Source organism: Venturia canescens, chromosome 7 (assembly GCF_019457755.1).
Source record: "Venturia canescens isolate UGA chromosome 7, ASM1945775v1, whole genome shotgun sequence".
NCBI lineage: Eukaryota > Metazoa > Arthropoda > Insecta > Hymenoptera > Ichneumonidae > Venturia > Venturia canescens.
In genome coordinates, this window is record NC_057427.1 from 20,798,810 (window position 1) to 20,819,043 (window position 20,234).

The following is a 20,234-nucleotide window of genomic DNA, read 5'->3' on the forward strand; positions in this document are numbered from 1 at the left end:
ATCTATCTTTCGTGAAAAAGTTTCAAATTTCAAATTCGCAAATGAATCTTTCGTGAGAAAGTTTGAACTTTCAAATTTTCAAATTCAACTTTTGGGAAAAAGTTGCAATTGTAAAATTTTCAAATCTATCTTTCGTGAAATAGTTTCAACTGTCAAATTTTAAAGATCATTATTCGAGATAAAGTTTTAACTGTCAAATTTTCAAATTCGCCTTTTGTGAAAAAGTTTCAATTCTCAAATTTTTAAATTCATGTTTCGTAAGAAACTTTCAATTGTCAAATTTTCAAATCTATCTTTCGTGAAAAAGTTTCAATTGTAAAATTTTCAAATCTATTTATCGAGAGAAAGTTTCTATTATCAAATTTTCAAATCTATCTTTCGTCAAAAAGTTTCAACTGTCAAATTTTCAAATTCATCTTTCGTGAGAAAGTTTCAATTGTCAAATTCTCAAATTTACCTTTCGTGAAAAAGTTTTAACTGCTAAATTCTCAAATTCATCTTTCGTGAAAAAGTTTCAATTGTGAAATTCTCAAATTTACCTTTCGTAAAAAAGTTTTAATTGTTAAATTCTCAAATTCATCTTTCGTGAGAAAGTTTCAATTGTCAAATTCTCAAATTAATCTTTCCTGAAAAAGTTTTAACTGTTAAATTCTCAAATTCATCTTTCGTGAAAAAGTTTCAATTGTAAAATTTTCAAATCTATCTTTCGTGAAATTTTCAACTGTCAAATTTTAAAATTCATTATTCGAGATAAAGTTTTAACTGTCAAATTTTTAAATTCGCCTTTTCTGAAAAAGTTTCAATTCTCAAATTTTCAAATTCATCTTTCGTGAGAAAGTTTCAATTGTCAAATTCTCAAATTTATCTTTCGTGAAAAAGTTTTAACTGCTCAATTCTCAAATTCATCTTTCATGAAAAAGTTCCAATTGTGAAATTCTCAAATTTACCTTTCGTAAAAAAGTTTTAATTGTTCAATTCTCAAATTCATCTTTCCTGAGAAAGTTTCAATTTTCAAATTCTCAAATTCATCTTTCGTGAAAAAGTTTTAACTGTTAAATTCTCAAATTCATCTTTCGTGAAAAAGTTTCAATTGTAAAATTTTCAAATCTATCTTTCGTGTAATAGTTTCAACTGTCAAATTTTAAAATTCATTATTCGAGATAAAGTTTTAACTGTCAAATTTTCAAATTAGCCTTTTGTGAAAAAGGTTCAATTCTCCAATTTTTAAATTCATGTTTCGTAAGAAACGTTCAATTGTCAAATTTTCAAATCTATCTTTCGTGAAAAAGTTTCAAATTTCAAATTCGCAAATGAATCTTTCGTGAGAAAGTTTGAACTTTCAAATTTTCAAATTCATCTTTTGGGAAAAAGTTTCAATACTCAAATTTTCAAATCTATTTTTCGTGATAAAGTTTCAACTGTCAAATTTTCAAATTCATCTTCCGTGAGAAAATTTCAACTGTCAAATTCTCAAATTCATCTATCGTGAAAAAGTTTCAATTCTCAAATTTTCAAATCTATTTTTCGTGAGAAAGGTTCAATTGTCAAATTTTCGAATCTATCTTTCGTGAAAAAGTTTCAATTGTAAAATTTTCAAATCTATTTTTCCTGAGAAAGTTTCAATTGTCAAATTTTCGAATCTGTCTTTCGTGAAAAAGTTTCAACTGTCAAATTTTCAAATTCATCTTTCGTGAGAAAGTTTCAATTGTCAAATTCTCAAATTTATCTTTCGTGAAAAAATTTTAACTGCTACATTCTCAAATTCGTCTTTCGTGAAAAAGTTTTAACTGTTAAATTCTCAAATTCATCTTTCGTGAAAAAGTTTCAATTGTAAAATTTTCAAATCTATCTTTCGTGAAATAGTTTCAACTGTCAAATTTTAAAATTCATTATTCGAGATAAAGTTTTAACTGTCAAATTTTCAAATTCGCCTTTTGTGAAAAAGGTTCAATTCTCAAATTTTTAAATTCATGTTTCGTAAGAAACGTTCAATTGTCAAATTTTCAAATCTATCTTTCGTGAAAAAGTTTCAAATTTCAAATTCGCAAATGAATCTTTCGTGAGAAAGTTTGAACTTTCAAATTTTCAAATTCAACTTTTGGGAAAAAGTTGCAATTGTAAAATTTTCAAATCTATCTTTCGTGAAATAGTTTCAACTGTCAAATTTTAAAGATCATTATTCGAGATAAAGTTTTAACTGTCAAATTTTCAAATTCGCCTTTTGTGAAAAAGTTTCAATTCTCAAATTTTTAAATTCATGTTTCGTAAGAAACTTTCAATTGTCAAATTTTCAAATCTATCTTTCGCGAAAAAGTTTCAATTGTAAAATTTTCAAATCTATTTATCGAGAGAAAGTTTCTATTATCAAATTTTCAAATCTATCTTTCGTCAAAAAGTTTCAACTGTCAAATTTTCAAATTCATCTTTCGTGAGAAAGTTTTAACTGTTAAATTCTCAAATTCATCTTTCGTGAAAAACTTTTAACTGTTAAATTCTCAAATTCATCTATAGTGAAAAAGTTTCAATTGTAAAATTTTCAAATCTATCTTTCGTGAAATAGTTTCAACTGTCAAATTTTAAAATTCATTATTCGAGATAAAGTTTTAACTGTTAAATTCTCAAATTCATCTTTCGTGAGAAAGTTTCAATTGTCAAATTCTCAAATTCATCTTTCGTGAAAAAGTTTTAACTGTTAAATTCTCAAATTCATCTTTCGTGAAAAAGTTGCAATTGTAAAATTTTCAAATCTATCTTTCGTGAAATAGTTTCAACTGTCAAATTTTAAAGATCATTATTCGAGATAAAGTTTTAACTGTCAAATTTTCAAATTCGCCTTTTGTGAAAAAGTTTCAATTCTCAAATTTTTAAATTCATGTTTCGTAAGAAACTTTCAATTGTCAAATTTTCAAATCTATCTTTCGTGAAAAAGTTTCAATTGTAAAATTTTCAAATCTATTTATCGAGAGAAAGTTTCTATTATCAAATTTTCAAATCTATCTTTCGTCAAAAAGTTTCAACTGTCAAATTTTCAAATTCATCTTTCGTGAGAAAGTTTCAATTGTCAAATTCTCAAATTTATCTTTCGTGAAAAAGTTTTAACTGCTAAATTCTCAAATTCATCTTTCGTGAAAAAGTTTCAATTGTGAAATTCTCAAATTTACCTTTCGTAAAAAAGTTTTAATTGTTAAATTCTCAAATTCATCTTTCGTGAGAAAGTTTCAATTGTCAAATTCTCAAATTAATCTTTCGTGAAAAAGTTTTAACTGTTAAATTCTCAAATTCATCTTTCGTGAAAAAGTTTCAATTGTAAAATTTTCAAATCTATCTTTCGTGAAATAGTTTCAACTGTCAAATTTTAAAATTCATTATTCGAGATAAAGTTTTAACTGTCAAATTTTCAAATTCGCCTTTTGTGAAAAAGGTTCAATTCTCAAATTTTTAAATTCATGTTTCGTAAGAAACGTTCAATTGTCAAATTTTCAAATCTATCTTTCGTGAAAAAGTTTCAAATTTCAAATTCGCAAATGAATCTTTCGTGAGAAAGTTTGAACTTTCAAATTTTCAAATTCATCTTTTGGGAAAAAGTTTCAATACTCAAATTTTCAAATCTATTTTTCGTGAGAAAGTTTCACCTGTCAAATTTTCAAATTCATCTTCCGTGAGAAAATTTCAACTGTCAAATTCTCAAATTCATCTATCGTGAAAAAGTTTCAATTGTAAAATTTTCAAATCTATCTTTCGTGAAATAGTTGCAACTGTCAAATTTTAAAATTCATTATTCAAGATAAAGTTTTAACTGTTAAATTCTCAAATTCATCTTTTGTGAAAAAGTTTCAATTCTCAAATTTTCAAATCTATTTTTCGTGAGAAAGTTTCAATTGTCAAATTTTCGAATCTATCTTTCGTGAAAAAGTTTCAATTGTAAAATTTTCAAATCTATTTTTCCTGAGAAAGTTTCAATTGTCAAATTTTCGAATCTATCTTTCGTGAAAAAGTTTCAACTGTCAAATTTTCAAATCCATCTTTCGTGAGAAAGTTTCAATTGTCAAATTCTCAAATTTATCTTTCGTGAAAAAATTTTAACTGCTAAATTCTCAAATTCGTCTTTCGTGAAAAAGTTTTAACTCTTAAATTCTCAAATTCATCTTTCGTGAAAAAGTTTCAATTGTAAAATTTTCGAATCTATTTTTCGTGAGAAAGTTTCTATTATCAAATTTTCAAATCTATCTTTCGTGAAAAAGTTTCAACTGTCAAATTTTCAAATTCATCTTTCGTGAGAAAGTTTTAACTGTTAAATTCTCAAATTCATCTTTCGTGAAAAACTTTTAACTGTTAAATTCTCAAATTCATCTATCGTGAAAAAGTTTCAATTGTAAAATTTTCAAATCTATCTTTCGTGAAATAGTTTCAACTGTCAAATTTTAAAATTCATTATTCGAGATAAAGTTTTAACTGTCAAATTTTTAAATTCGCCTTTTCTGAAAAAGTTTCAATTCTCAAATTTTCAAATTCATCTTTCCTGAGAAAGTTTCAATTGTCAAATTCTCAAATTCATCTTTCGTGAAAAAGTTTCAACTGTCAAATTCTCAAATTCATCTATCGTGAAAAAGTTTCAATTGTAAAATTTTCAAATCTATCTTTCGTGAAATCGTTGCAACTGTCAAATTTTAAAATTGATTATTCGAGATAAAGTTTTAACTGTTAAATTCTCAAATTCATCTTTCGTGAAAAAGTTTCAATTCTCAAATTTTCAAATCTATTTTTCGTGAGAAAGGTTCAATTGTCAAATTTTCGAATCTATCTTTCGTGAAAAAGTTTCAATTGTAAAATTTTCAAATCTATTTTTCCTGAGAAAGTTTCAATTGTCAAATTTTCGAATCTATCTTTCGTGAAAAAGTTTCAACTGTCAAATTTTCAAATTCATCTTTCGTGAGAAAGTTTCAATTGTCAAATTCTCAAATTTATCTTTCGTGAAAAAATTTTAACTGCTACATTCTCAAATTCGTCTTTCGTGAAAAAGTTTTAACTGTTAAATTCTCAAATTCATCTTTCGTGAAAAAGTTTCAATTGTAAAATTTTCAAATCTATCTTTCGTGAAATAGTTTCAACTGTCAAATTTTAAAATTCATTATTCGAGATAAAGTTTTAACTGTCAAATTTTCAAATTCGCCTTTTGTGAAAAAGGTTCAATTCTCAAATTTTTAAATTCATGTTTCGTAAGAAACGTTCAATTGTCAAATTTTCAAATCTATCTTTCGTGAAAAAGTTTCAAATTTCAAATTCGCAAATGAATCTTTCGTGAGAAAGTTTGAACTTTCAAATTTTCAAATTCAACTTTTGGGAAAAAGTTGCAATTGTAAAATTTTCAAATCTATCTTTCGTGAAATAGTTTCAACTGTCAAATTTTAAAGATCATTATTCGAGATAAAGTTTTAACTGTCAAATTTTCAAATTCGCCTTTTGTGAAAAAGTTTCAATTCTCAAATTTTTAAATTCATGTTTCGTAAGAAACTTTCAATTGTCAAATTTTCAAATCTATCTTTCGTGAAAAAGTTTCAATTGTAAAATTTTCAAATCTATTTATCGAGAGAAAGTTTCTATTATCAAATTTTCAAATCTATCTTTCGTCAAAAAGTTTCAACTGTCAAATTTTCAAATTCATCTTTCGTGAGAAAGTTTCAATTGTCAAATTCTCAAATTTACCTTTCGTGAAAAAGTTTTAACTGCTAAATTCTCAAATTCATCTTTCGTGAAAAAGTTTCAATTGTGAAATTCTCAAATTTACCTTTCGTAAAAAAGTTTTAATTGTTAAATTCTCAAATTCATCTTTGGTGAGAAAGTTTCAATTGTCAAATTCTCAAATTAATCTTTCCTGAAAAAGTTTTAACTGTTAAATTCTCAAATTCATCTTTCGTGAAAAAGTTTCAATTGTAAAATTTTCAAATCTATCTTTCGTGAAATAGTTTCAACTGTCAAATTTTAAAATTCATTATTCGAGATAAAGTTTTAACTGTCAAATTTTTAAATTCGCCTTTTCTGAAAAAGTTTCAATTCTCAAATTTTCAAATTCATCTTTCGTGAGAAAGTTTCAATTGTCAAATTCTCAAATTTATCTTTCCTGAGAAAGTTTCAATTTTCAAATTCTCAAATTCATCTTTCGTGAAAAAGTTTTAACTGTTAAATTCTCAAATTCATCTTTCGTGAAAAAGTTTCAATTGTAAAATTTTCAAATCTATCTTTCGTGTAATAGTTTCAACTGTCAAATTTTAAAATTCATTATTCGAGATAAAGTTTTAACTGTCAAATTTTCAAATTAGCCTTTTGTGAAAAAGTTTCAATTCTCAAATTTTTAAATTCATGTTTCGTAAGAAACTTTCAATTGTCAAATTTTCAAATCTATCTTTCCCGAAAAAGTTTCAATTGTAAAATTTTCAAATCTATTTATCGAGAGAAAGTTTCTATTATCAAATTTTCAAATCTATCTTTCGTCAAAAAGTTTCAACTGTCAAATTTTCAAATTCATCTTTCGTGAGAAAGTTTTAACTGTTAAATTCTCAAATTCATCTTTCGTGAAAAAGTTTTAACTGCTAAATTCTCAAATTCATCTTTCGTGAAAAAGTTTCAATTGTGAAATTCTCAAATTTACCTTTCGTAAAAAAGTTTTAATTGTTAAATTCTCAAATTCATCTTTCGTGAGAAAGTTTCAATTGTCAAATTCTCAAATTAATCTTTCGTGAAAAAGTTTTAACTGTTAAATTCTCAAATTCATCTTTCGTGAAAAAGTTTCAATTGTAAAATTTTCAAATCTATCTTTCGTGAAATAGTTTCAACTGTCAAATTTTAAAATTCATTATTCGAGATAAAGTTTTAACTGTCAAATTTTCAAATTCGCCTTTTGTGAAAAAGGTTCAATTCTCAAATTTTTAAATTCATGTTTCGTAAGAAACGTTCAATTGTCAAATTTTCAAATCTATCTTTCGTGAAAAAGTTTCAAATTTCAAATTCGCAAATGAATCTTTCGTGAGAAAGTTTGAACTTTCAAATTTTCAAATTCATCTTTTGGGAAAAAGTTTCAATACTCAAATTTTCAAATCTATTTTTCGTGAGAAAGTTTCAACTGTCAAATTTTCAAATTCATCTTCCGTGAGAAAATTTCAACTGTCAAATTCTCAAATTCATCTATCGTGAAAAAGTTTCAATTGTAAAATTTTCAAATCTATCTTTCGTGAAATAGTTGCAACTGTCAAATTTTAAAATTCATTATTCAAGATAAAGTTTTAACTGTTAAATTCTCAAATTCATCTTTCGTGAAAAAGTTTCAATTCTCAAATTTTCAAATCTATTTTTCGTGAGAAAGTTTCAATTGTCAAATTTTCGAATCTATCTTTCGTGAAAAAGTTTCAATTGTAAAATTTTCAAATCTATTTTTCCTGAGAAAGTTTCAATTGTCAAATTTTCGAATCTATCTTTCGTGAAAAAGTTTCAACTGTCAAATTTTCAAATCCATCTTTCGTGAGAAAGTTTCAATTGTCAAATTCTCAAATTTATCTTTCGTGAAAAAATTTTAACTGCTAAATTCTCAAATTCGTCTTTCGTGAAAAAGTTTTAACTCTTAAATTCTCAAATTCATCTTTCGTGAAAAAGTTTCAATTGTAAAATTTTCGAATCTATTTTTCGTGAGAAAGTTTCTATTATCAAATTTTCAAATCTATCTTTCGTGAAAAAGTTTCAACTGTCAAATTTTCAAATTCATCTTTCGTGAGAAAGTTTTAACTGTTAAATTCTCAAATTCATCTTTCGTGAAAAACTTTTAACTGTTAAATTCTCAAATTCATCTATCGTGAAAAAGTTTCAATTGTAAAATTTTCAAATCTATCTTTCGTGAAATAGTTTCAACTGTCAAATTTTAAAATTCATTATTCGAGATAAAGTTTTAACTGTCAAATTTTTAAATTCGCCTTTTCTGAAAAAGTTTCAATTCTCAAATTTTCAAATTCATCTTTCGTGAGAAAGTTTCAATTGTCAAATTCTCAAATTTATCTTTCGTGAAAAAGTTTTAACTGCTCAATTCTCAAATTCATCTTTCGTGAAAAAGTTCCAAATGTGAAATTCTCAAATTTACCTTTCGTAAAAATGTTTTAATTGTTAAATTCTCAAATTCATCTTTCCTGAGAAAGTTTCAATTGTCAAATTCTCAAATTCATCTTTCGTGAAAAAGTTTTAACTGTTAAATTCTCAAATTCATCTTTCGTGAAAAAGTTTCAATTGTAAAATTTTCAAATCTATCTTTCGTGAAATAGTTTCAACTGTCAAATTTTAAAATTCATTATTCGAGATAAAGTTTTAACTGTCAAATTTTCAAATTCGCCTTTTGTGAAAAAGGTTCAATTCTCAAATTTTTAAATTCATGTTTCGTAAGAAACGTTCAATTGTCAAATTTTCAAATCTATCTTTCGTGAAAAAGTTTCAAATTTCAAATTCGCAAATGAATCTTTCGTGAGAAAGTTTGAACTTTCAAATTTTCAAATTCAACTTTTGGGAAAAAGTTGCAATTGTAAAATTTTCATATCTATCTTTCGTGAAATAGTTTCAACTGTCAAATTTTAAAGATCATTATTCGAGATAAAGTTTTAACTGTCAAATTTTCAAATTCGCCTTTTGTGAAAAAGTTTCAATTCTCAAATTTTTAAATTCATGTTTCGTAAGAAACTTTCAATTGTCAAATTTTCAAATCTATCTTTCGTGAAAACGTTTCAATTGTAAAATTTTCAAATCTATTTATCGAGAGAAAGTTTCTATTATCAAATTTTCAAATCTATCTTTCGTCAAAAAGTTTCAACTGTCAAATTTTCAAATTCATCTTTCGTGAGAAAGTTTCAATTGTCAAATTCTCAAATTTATCTTTCGTGAAAAAGTTTTAACTGCTAAATTCTCAAATTCATCTTTCGTGAAAAAGTTTCAATTGTGAAATTCTCAAATTTACCTTTCGTAAAAAAGTTTTAATTGTTAAATTCTCAAATTCATCTTTCGTGAGAAAGTTTCAATTGTCAAATTCTCAAATTAATCTTTCGTGAAAAAGTTTTAACTGTTAAATTCTCAAATTCATCTTTCGTGAAAAAGTTTCAATTGTAAAATTTTCAAATCTATCTTTCGTGAAATAGTTTCAACTGTCAAATTTTAAAATTCATTATTCGAGATAAAGTTTTAACTGTCAAATTTTCAAATTCGCCTTTTGTGAAAAAGGTTCAATTCTCAAATTTTTAAATTCATGTTTCGTAAGAAACGTTCAATTGTCAAATTTTCAAATCTATCTTTCGTGAAAAAGTTTCAAATTTCAAATTCGCAAATGAATCTTTCGTGAGAAAGTTTGAACTTTCAAATTTTCAAATTCATCTTTTGGGAAAAAGTTTCAATACTCAAATTTTCAAATCTATTTTTCGTGAGAAAGTTTCAACTGTCAAATTTTCAAATTCATCTTCCGTGAGAAAATTTCAACTGTCAAATTCTCAAATTCATCTATCGTGAAAAAGTTTCAATTGTAAAATTTTCAAATCTATCTTTCGTGAAATAGTTGCAACTGTCAAATTTTAAAATTCATTATTCAAGATAAAGTTTTAACTGTTAAATTCTCAAATTCATCTTTCGTGAAAAAGTTTCAATTCTCAAATTTTCAAATCTATTTTTCGTGAGAAAGTTTCAATTGTCAAATTTTCGAATCTATTTTTCGTGAGAAAGTTTCTATTATCAAATTTTCAAATCTATCTTTCGTGAAAAAGTTTCAACTGTCAAATTTTCAAATTCATCTTTCGTGAGAAAGTTTTAACTGTTAAATTCTCAAATTCATCTTTCGTGAAAAACTTTTAACTGTTAAATTCTCAAATTCATCTATCGTGAAAAAGTTTCAATTGTAAAATTTTCAAATCTATCTTTCGTGAAATAGTTTCAACTGTCAAATTTTAAAATTCATTATTCGAGATAAAGTTTTAACTGTCAAATTTTTAAATTCGCCTTTTCTGAAAAAGTTTCAATTCTCAAATTTTCAAATTCATCTTTCCTGAGAAAGTTTCAATTGTCAAATTCTCAAATTCATCTTTCGTGAAAAAGTTTCAACTGTCAAATTCTCAAATTCATCTATCGTGAAAAAGTTTCAATTGTAAAATTTTCAAATCTATCTTTCGTGAAATCGTTGCAACTGTCAAATTTTAAAATTGATTATTCGAGATAAAGTTTTAACTGTTAAATTCTCAAATTCATCTTTCGTGAAAAAGTTTCAATTCTCAAATTTTCAAATCTATTTTTCGTGAGAAAGGTTCAATTGTCAAATTTTCGAATCTATCTTTCGTGAAAAAGTTTCAATTGTAAAATTTTCAAATCTATTTTTCCTGAGAAAGTTTCAATTGTCAAATTTTCGAATCTATCTTTCGTGAAAAAGTTTCAACTGTCAAATTTTCAAATTCATCTTTCGTGAGAAAGTTTCAATTGTCAAATTCTCAAATTTATCTTTCGTGAAAAAATTTTAACTGCTACATTCTCAAATTCGTCTTTCGTGAAAAAGTTTTAACTGTTAAATTCTCAAATTCATCTTTCGTGAAAAAGTTTCAATTGTAAAATTTTCAAATCTATCTTTCGTGAAATAGTTTCAACTGTCAAATTTTAAAATTCATTATTCGAGATAAAGTTTTAACTGTCAAATTTTCAAATTCGCCTTTTGTGAAAAAGGTTCAATTCTCAAATTTTTAAATTCATGTTTCGTAAGAAACGTTCAATTGTCAAATTTTCAAATCTATCTTTCGTGAAAAAGTTTCAAATTTCAAATTCGCAAATGAATCTTTCGTGAGAAAGTTTGAACTTTCAAATTTTCAAATTCAACTTTTGGGAAAAAGTTGCAATTGTAAAATTTTCAAATCTATCTTTCGTGAAATAGTTTCAACTGTCAAATTTTAAAGATCATTATTCGAGATAAAGTTTTAACTGTCAAATTTTCAAATTCGCCTTTTGTGAAAAAGTTTCAATTCTCAAATTTTTAAATTCATGTTTCGTAAGAAACTTTCAATTGTCAAATTTTCAAATCTATCTTTCGTGAAAAAGTTTCAATTGTAAAATTTTCAAATCTATTTATCGAGAGAAAGTTTCTATTATCAAATTTTCAAATCTATCTTTCGTCAAAAAGTTTCAACTGTCAAATTTTCAAATTCATCTTTCGTGAGAAAGTTTCAATTGTCAAATTCTCAAATTTACCTTTCGTGAAAAAGTTTTAACTGCTAAATTCTCAAATTCATCTTTCGTGAAAAAGTTTCAATTGTGAAATTCTCAAATTTACCTTTCGTAAAAAAGTTTTAATTGTTAAATTCTCAAATTCATCTTTCGTGAGAAAGTTTCAATTGTCAAATTCTCAAATTAATCTTTCCTGAAAAAGTTTTAACTGTTAAATTCTCAAATTCATCTTTCGTGAAAAAGTTTCAATTGTAAAATTTTCAAATCTATCTTTCGTGAAATAGTTTCAACTGTCAAATTTTAAAATTCATTATTCGAGATAAAGTTTTAACTGTCAAATTTTTAAATTCGCCTTTTCTGAAAAAGTTTCAATTCTCAAATTTTCAAATTCATCTTTCGTGAGAAAGTTTCAATTGTCAAATTCTCAAATTTATCTTTCGTGAAAAAGTTTTAACTGCTCAATTCTCAAATTCATCTTTCATGAAAAAGTTCCAATTGTGAAATTCTCAAATTTACCTTTCGTAAAAAAGTTTTAATTGTTCAATTCTCAAATTCATCTTTCCTGAGAAAGTTTCAATTTTCAAATTCTCAAATTCATCTTTCGTGAAAAAGTTTTAACTGTTAAATTCTCAAATTCATCTTTCGTGAAAAAGTTTCAATTGTAAAATTTTCAAATCTATCTTTCGTGTAATAGTTTCAACTGTCAAATTTTAAAATTCATTATTCGAGATAAAGTTTTAACTGTCAAATTTTCAAATTAGCCTTTTGTGAAAAAGGTTCAATTCTCCAATTTTTAAATTCATGTTTCGTAAGAAACGTTCAATTGTCAAATTTTCAAATCTATCTTTCGTGAAAAAGTTTCAAATTTCAAATTCGCAAATGAATCTTTCGTGAGAAAGTTTGAACTTTCAAATTTTCAAATTCATCTTTTGGGAAAAAGTTTCAATACTCAAATTTTCAAATCTATTTTTCGTGATAAAGTTTCAACTGTCAAATTTTCAAATTCATCTTCCGTGAGAAAATTTCAACTGTCAAATTCTCAAATTCATCTATCGTGAAAAAGTTTCAATTCTCAAATTTTCAAATCTATTTTTCGTGAGAAAGGTTCAATTGTCAAATTTTCGAATCTATCTTTCGTGAAAAAGTTTCAATTGTAAAATTTTCAAATCTATTTTTCCTGAGAAAGTTTCAATTGTCAAATTTTCGAATCTGTCTTTCGTGAAAAAGTTTCAACTGTCAAATTTTCAAATTCATCTTTCGTGAGAAAGTTTCAATTGTCAAATTCTCAAATTTATCTTTCGTGAAAAAATTTTAACTGCTACATTCTCAAATTCGTCTTTCGTGAAAAAGTTTTAACTGTTAAATTCTCAAATTCATCTTTCGTGAAAAAGTTTCAATTGTAAAATTTTCAAATCTATCTTTCGTGAAATAGTTTCAACTGTCAAATTTTAAAATTCATTATTCGAGATAAAGTTTTAACTGTCAAATTTTCAAATTCGCCTTTTGTGAAAAAGGTTCAATTCTCAAATTTTTAAATTCATGTTTCGTAAGAAACGTTCAATTGTCAAATTTTCAAATCTATCTTTCGTGAAAAAGTTTCAAATTTCAAATTCGCAAATGAATCTTTCGTGAGAAAGTTTGAACTTTCAAATTTTCAAATTCAACTTTTGGGAAAAAGTTGCAATTGTAAAATTTTCAAATCTATCTTTCGTGAAATAGTTTCAACTGTCAAATTTTAAAGATCATTATTCGAGATAAAGTTTTAACTGTCAAATTTTCAAATTCGCCTTTTGTGAAAAAGTTTCAATTCTCAAATTTTTAAATTCATGTTTCGTAAGAAACTTTCAATTGTCAAATTTTCAAATCTATCTTTCGCGAAAAAGTTTCAATTGTAAAATTTTCAAATCTATTTATCGAGAGAAAGTTTCTATTATCAAATTTTCAAATCTATCTTTCGTCAAAAAGTTTCAACTGTCAAATTTTCAAATTCATCTTTCGTGAGAAAGTTTTAACTGTTAAATTCTCAAATTCATCTTTCGTGAAAAACTTTTAACTGTTAAATTCTCAAATTCATCTATAGTGAAAAAGTTTCAATTGTAAAATTTTCAAATCTATCTTTCGTGAAATAGTTTCAACTGTCAAATTTTAAAATTCATTATTCGAGATAAAGTTTTAACTGTTAAATTCTCAAATTCATCTTTCGTGAGAAAGTTTCAATTGTCAAATTCTCAAATTCATCTTTCGTGAAAAAGTTTTAACTGTTAAATTCTCAAATTCATCTTTCGTGAAAAAGTTGCAATTGTAAAATTTTCAAATCTATCTTTCGTGAAATAGTTTCAACTGTCAAATTTTAAAGATCATTATTCGAGATAAAGTTTTAACTGTCAAATTTTCAAATTCGCCTTTTGTGAAAAAGTTTCAATTCTCAAATTTTTAAATTCATGTTTCGTAAGAAACTTTCAATTGTCAAATTTTCAAATCTATCTTTCGTGAAAAAGTTTCAATTGTAAAATTTTCAAATCTATTTATCGAGAGAAAGTTTCTATTATCAAATTTTCAAATCTATCTTTCGTCAAAAAGTTTCAACTGTCAAATTTTCAAATTCATCTTTCGTGAGAAAGTTTCAATTGTCAAATTCTCAAATTTATCTTTCGTGAAAAAGTTTTAACTGCTAAATTCTCAAATTCATCTTTCGTGAAAAAGTTTCAATTGTGAAATTCTCAAATTTACCTTTCGTAAAAAAGTTTTAATTGTTAAATTCTCAAATTCATCTTTCGTGAGAAAGTTTCAATTGTCAAATTCTCAAATTAATCTTTCGTGAAAAAGTTTTAACTGTTAAATTCTCAAATTCATCTTTCGTGAAAAAGTTTCAATTGTAAAATTTTCAAATCTATCTTTCGTGAAATAGTTTCAACTGTCAAATTTTAAAATTCATTATTCGAGATAAAGTTTTAACTGTCAAATTTTCAAATTCGCCTTTTGTGAAAAAGGTTCAATTCTCAAATTTTTAAATTCATGTTTCGTAAGAAACGTTCAATTGTCAAATTTTCAAATCTATCTTTCGTGAAAAAGTTTCAAATTTCAAATTCGCAAATGAATCTTTCGTGAGAAAGTTTGAACTTTCAAATTTTCAAATTCATCTTTTGGGAAAAAGTTTCAATACTCAAATTTTCAAATCTATTTTTCGTGAGAAAGTTTCACCTGTCAAATTTTCAAATTCATCTTCCGTGAGAAAATTTCAACTGTCAAATTCTCAAATTCATCTATCGTGAAAAAGTTTCAATTGTAAAATTTTCAAATCTATCTTTCGTGAAATAGTTGCAACTGTCAAATTTTAAAATTCATTATTCAAGATAAAGTTTTAACTGTTAAATTCTCAAATTCATCTTTTGTGAAAAAGTTTCAATTCTCAAATTTTCAAATCTATTTTTCGTGAGAAAGTTTCAATTGTCAAATTTTCGAATCTATCTTTCGTGAAAAAGTTTCAATTGTAAAATTTTCAAATCTATTTTTCCTGAGAAAGTTTCAATTGTCAAATTTTCGAATCTATCTTTCGTGAAAAAGTTTCAACTGTCAAATTTTCAAATCCATCTTTCGTGAGAAAGTTTCAATTGTCAAATTCTCAAATTTATCTTTCGTGAAAAAATTTTAACTGCTAAATTCTCAAATTCGTCTTTCGTGAAAAAGTTTTAACTCTTAAATTCTCAAATTCATCTTTCGTGAAAAAGTTTCAATTGTAAAATTTTCGAATCTATTTTTCGTGAGAAAGTTTCTATTATCAAATTTTCAAATCTATCTTTCGTGAAAAAGTTTCAACTGTCAAATTTTCAAATTCATCTTTCGTGAGAAAGTTTTAACTGTTAAATTCTCAAATTCATCTTTCGTGAAAAACTTTTAACTGTTAAATTCTCAAATTCATCTATCGTGAAAAAGTTTCAATTGTAAAATTTTCAAATCTATCTTTCGTGAAATAGTTTCAACTGTCAAATTTTAAAATTCATTATTCGAGATAAAGTTTTAACTGTCAAATTTTTAAATTCGCCTTTTCTGAAAAAGTTTCAATTCTCAAATTTTCAAATTCATCTTTCCTGAGAAAGTTTCAATTGTCAAATTCTCAAATTCATCTTTCGTGAAAAAGTTTCAACTGTCAAATTCTCAAATTCATCTATCGTGAAAAAGTTTCAATTGTAAAATTTTCAAATCTATCTTTCGTGAAATCGTTGCAACTGTCAAATTTTAAAATTGATTATTCGAGATAAAGTTTTAACTGTTAAATTCTCAAATTCATCTTTCGTGAAAAAGTTTCAATTCTCAAATTTTCAAATCTATTTTTCGTGAGAAAGGTTCAATTGTCAAATTTTCGAATCTATCTTTCGTGAAAAAGTTTCAATTGTAAAATTTTCAAATCTATTTTTCCTGAGAAAGTTTCAATTGTCAAATTTTCGAATCTATCTTTCGTGAAAAAGTTTCAACTGTCAAATTTTCAAATTCATCTTTCGTGAGAAAGTTTCAATTGTCAAATTCTCAAATTTATCTTTCGTGAAAAAATTTTAACTGCTACATTCTCAAATTCGTCTTTCGTGAAAAAGTTTTAACTGTTAAATTCTCAAATTCATCTTTCGTGAAAAAGTTTCAATTGTAAAATTTTCAAATCTATCTTTCGTGAAATAGTTTCAACTGTCAAATTTTAAAATTCATTATTCGAGATAAAGTTTTAACTGTCAAATTTTCAAATTCGCCTTTTGTGAAAAAGGTTCAATTCTCAAATTTTTAAATTCATGTTTCGTAAGAAACGTTCAATTGTCAAATTTTCAAATCTATCTTTCGTGAAAAAGTTTCAAATTTCAAATTCGCAAATGAATCTTTCGTGAGAAAGTTTGAACTTTCAAATTTTCAAATTCAACTTTTGGGAAAAAGTTGCAATTGTAAAATTTTCAAATCTATCTTTCGTGAAATAGTTTCAACTGTCAAATTTTAAAGATCATTATTCGAGATAAAGTTTTAACTGTCAAATTTTCAAATTCGCCTTTTGTGAAAAAGTTTCAATTCTCAAATTTTTAAATTCATGTTTCGTAAGAAACTTTCAATTGTCAAATTTTCAAATCTATCTTTCGTGAAAAAGTTTCAATTGTAAAATTTTCAAATCTATTTATCGAGAGAAAGTTTCTATTATCAAATTTTCAAATCTATCTTTCGTCAAAAAGTTTCAACTGTCAAATTTTCAAATTCATCTTTCGTGAGAAAGTTTCAATTGTCAAATTCTCAAATTTACCTTTCGTGAAAAAGTTTTAACTGCTAAATTCTCAAATTCATCTTTCGTGAAAAAGTTTCAATTGTGAAATTCTCAAATTTACCTTTCGTAAAAAAGTTTTAATTGTTAAATTCTCAAATTCATCTTTGGTGAGAAAGTTTCAATTGTCAAATTCTCAAATTAATCTTTCCTGAAAAAGTTTTAACTGTTAAATTCTCAAATTCATCTTTCGTGAAAAAGTTTCAATTGTAAAATTTTCAAATCTATCTTTCGTGAAATAGTTTCAACTGTCAAATTTTAAAATTCATTATTCGAGATAAAGTTTTAACTGTCAAATTTTTAAATTCGCCTTTTCTGAAAAAGTTTCAATTCTCAAATTTTCAAATTCATCTTTCGTGAGAAAGTTTCAATTGTCAAATTCTCAAATTTATCTTTCGTGAAAAAGTTTTAACTGCTCAATTCTCAAATTCATCTTTCATGAAAAAGTTCCAATTGTGAAATTCTCAAATTTACCTTTCGTAAAAAAGTTTTAATTGTTCAATTCTCAAATTCATCTTTCCTGAGAAAGTTTCAATTTTCAAATTCTCAAATTCATCTTTCGTGAAAAAGTTTTAACTGTTAAATTCTCAAATTCATCTTTCGTGAAAAAGTTTCAATTGTAAAATTTTCAAATCTATCTTTCGTGTAATAGTTTCAACTGTCAAATTTTAAAATTCATTATTCGAGATAAAGTTTTAACTGTCAAATTTTCAAATTAGCCTTTTGTGAAAAAGGTTCAATTCTCAAATTTTTAAATTCATGTTTCGTAAGAAACGTTCAATTGTCAAATTTTCAAATCTATCTTTCGTGAAAAAGTTTCAAATTTCAAATTCGCAAATGAATCTTTCGTGAGAAAGTTTGAACTTTCAAATTTTCAAATTCATCTTTTGGGAAAAAGTTTCAATACTCAAATTTTCAAATCTATTTTTCGTGAGAAAGTTTCAACTGTCAAATTTTCAAATTCATCTTCCGTGAGAAAATTTCAACTGTCAAATTCTCAAATTCATCTATCGTGAAAAAGTTTCAATTGTAAAATTTTCAAATCTATCTTTCGTGAAATAGTTGCAACTGTCAAATTTTAAAATTCATTATTCAAGATAAAGTTTTAACTGTTAAATTCTCAAATTCATCTTTCGTGAAAAAGTTTCAATTCTCAAATTTTCAAATCTATTTTTCGTGAGAAAGTTTCAATTGTCAAATTTTCGAATCTATCTTTCGTGAAAAAGTTTCAATTGTAAAATTTTCAAATCTATTTTTCCTGAGAAAGTTTCAATTGTCAAATTTTCGAATCTATCTTTCGTGAAAAAGTTTCAACTGTCAAATTTTCAAATCCATCTTTCGTGAGAAAGTTTCAATTGTCAAATTCTCAAATTTATCTTTCGTGAAAAAATTTTAACTGCTAAATTCTCAAATTCGTCTTTCGTGAAAAAGTTTTAACTCTTAAATTCTCAAATTCATCTTTCGTGAAAAAGTTTCAATTGTAAAATTTTCGAATCTATTTTTCGTGAGAAAGTTTCTATTATCAAATTTTCAAATCTATCTTTCGTGAAAAAGTTTCAACTGTCAAATTTTCAAATTCATCTTTCGTGAGAAAGTTTTAACTGTTAAATTCTCAAATTCATCTTTCGTGAAAAACTTTTAACTGTTAAATTCTCAAATTCATCTATCGTGAAAAAGTTTCAATTGTAAAATTTTCAAATCTATCTTTCGCGAAATAGTTTCAACTGTCAAATTTTAAAATTCATTATTCGAGATAAAGTTTTAACTGTCAAATTTTTAAATTCGCCTTTTCTGAAAAAGTTTCAATTCTCAAATTTTCAAATTCATCTTTCCTGAGAAAGTTTCAATTGTCAAATTCTCAAATTCATCTTTCGTGAAAAAGTTTTAACTGTTAAATTCTCAAATTCATCTTTCGTGAAAAAGTTTCAATTGTAAAATTTTCAAATCTATCTTTCGTGAAATAGTTTCAACTGTCAAATTTTAAAATTCATTATTCGAGATAAAGTTTTAACTGTCAAATTTTCAAATTCGCCTTTTGTGAAAAAGGTTCAATTCTCAAATTTTTAAATTCATGTTTCGTAAGAAACGTTCAATTGTCAAATTTTCAAATCTATCTTTCGTGAAAAAGTTTCAAATTTCAAATTCGCAAATGAATCTTTCGTGAGAAAGTTTGAACTTTCAAATTTTCAAATTCAACTTTTGGGAAAAAGTTGCAATTGTAAAATTTTCAAATCTATCTTTCGTGAAATAGTTTCAACTGTCAAATTTTAAAGATCATTATTCGAGATAAAGTTTTAACTGTCAAATTTTCAAATTCGCCTTTTGTGAAAAAGTTTCAATTCTCAAATTTTTAAATTCATGTTTCGTAAGAAACTTTCAATTGTCAAATTTTCAAATCTATCTTTCGTGAAAAAGTTTCAATTGTAAAATTTTCAAATCTATTTATCGAGAGAAAGTTTCAATTGTCAAATTCTCAAATTTACCTTTCGTGAAAAAGTTTTAACTGCTAAATTCTCAAATTCATCTTTCGTGAAAAAGTTTCAATTGTGAAATTCTCAAATTTACCTTTCGTAAAAAAGTTTTAATTGTTAAATTCTCAAATTCATCTTTCGTGAGAAAGTTTCAATTGTCAAATTCTCAAATTAATCTTTCGTGAAAAAGTTTTAACTGTTAAATTCTCAAATTCATCTTTCGTGAAAAAGTTTCAATTGTAAAATTTTCAAATCTATCTTTCGTGAAATAGTTTCAACTGTCAAATTTTAAAATTCATTATTCGAGATAAAGTTTTAACTGTCAAATTTTCAAATTCGCATTTTCTGAAAAAGTTTCAATTCTCAAATTTTTAAATTCATGTTTCGTAAGAAACTTTCAATTGTCAAATTTTCAAATCTATCTTTCGTGAAAAAGTTTCAATTTTCAAATTCTCAAATGAATCTTTCGTGAGAAAGTTTTAACTTTCAAATTTTCAAATTCGTCTTTTGTGAAAAAGTTTCAATACTCAAATTTTCAAATCTATTTTTCGTGAGAAACTTTAAACTATCAAATTTTCAAATGCATCTTTCGTGAGAACGTTTCAACTGTCAAATTCTCAAATTCATCTATCGTGAAAAAGTTTCAATTGTAAAATTTTCAAATCTATCTTTCGTGAAATAGTTGCAACTGTCAAATTTTAAAATTGATTATTCGAGATAAAGTTTTAACTGTTAAATTCTCAAATTCATCTTTCGTGAAAAAGTTTCAATTCTCAAATTTTCAAATCTATTTTTCGTGAGAAAGGTTCAATTGTCAAATTTTCGAATCTATCTTTCGTGAAAAAGTTTCAATTGTAAAATTTTCAAATCTATTTTTCCTGAGAAAGTTTCAATTGTCAAATTTTCGAATCTATCTTTCGTGAAAAAGTTTCAACTGTCAAATTTTCAAATTCATCTTTCGTGAGAACGTTTCAACTGTCAAATTCTCAAATTCATCTATCGTGAAAAAGTTTCAATTGTAAAATTTTCAAATCTATCTTTCGTGAAATAGTTGCAACTGTCAAATTTTAAAATTGATTATTCGAGATAAAGTTTTAACTGTTAAATTCTCAAATTCATCTTTCGTGAAAAAGTTTCAATTCTCAAATTTTCAAATCTATTTTTCGTGAGAAAGGTTCAATTGTCAAATTTTCGAATCTATCTTTCGTGAAAAAGTTTCAACTGTCAAATTTTCAAATTCATCTTTCGTGAGAAAGTTT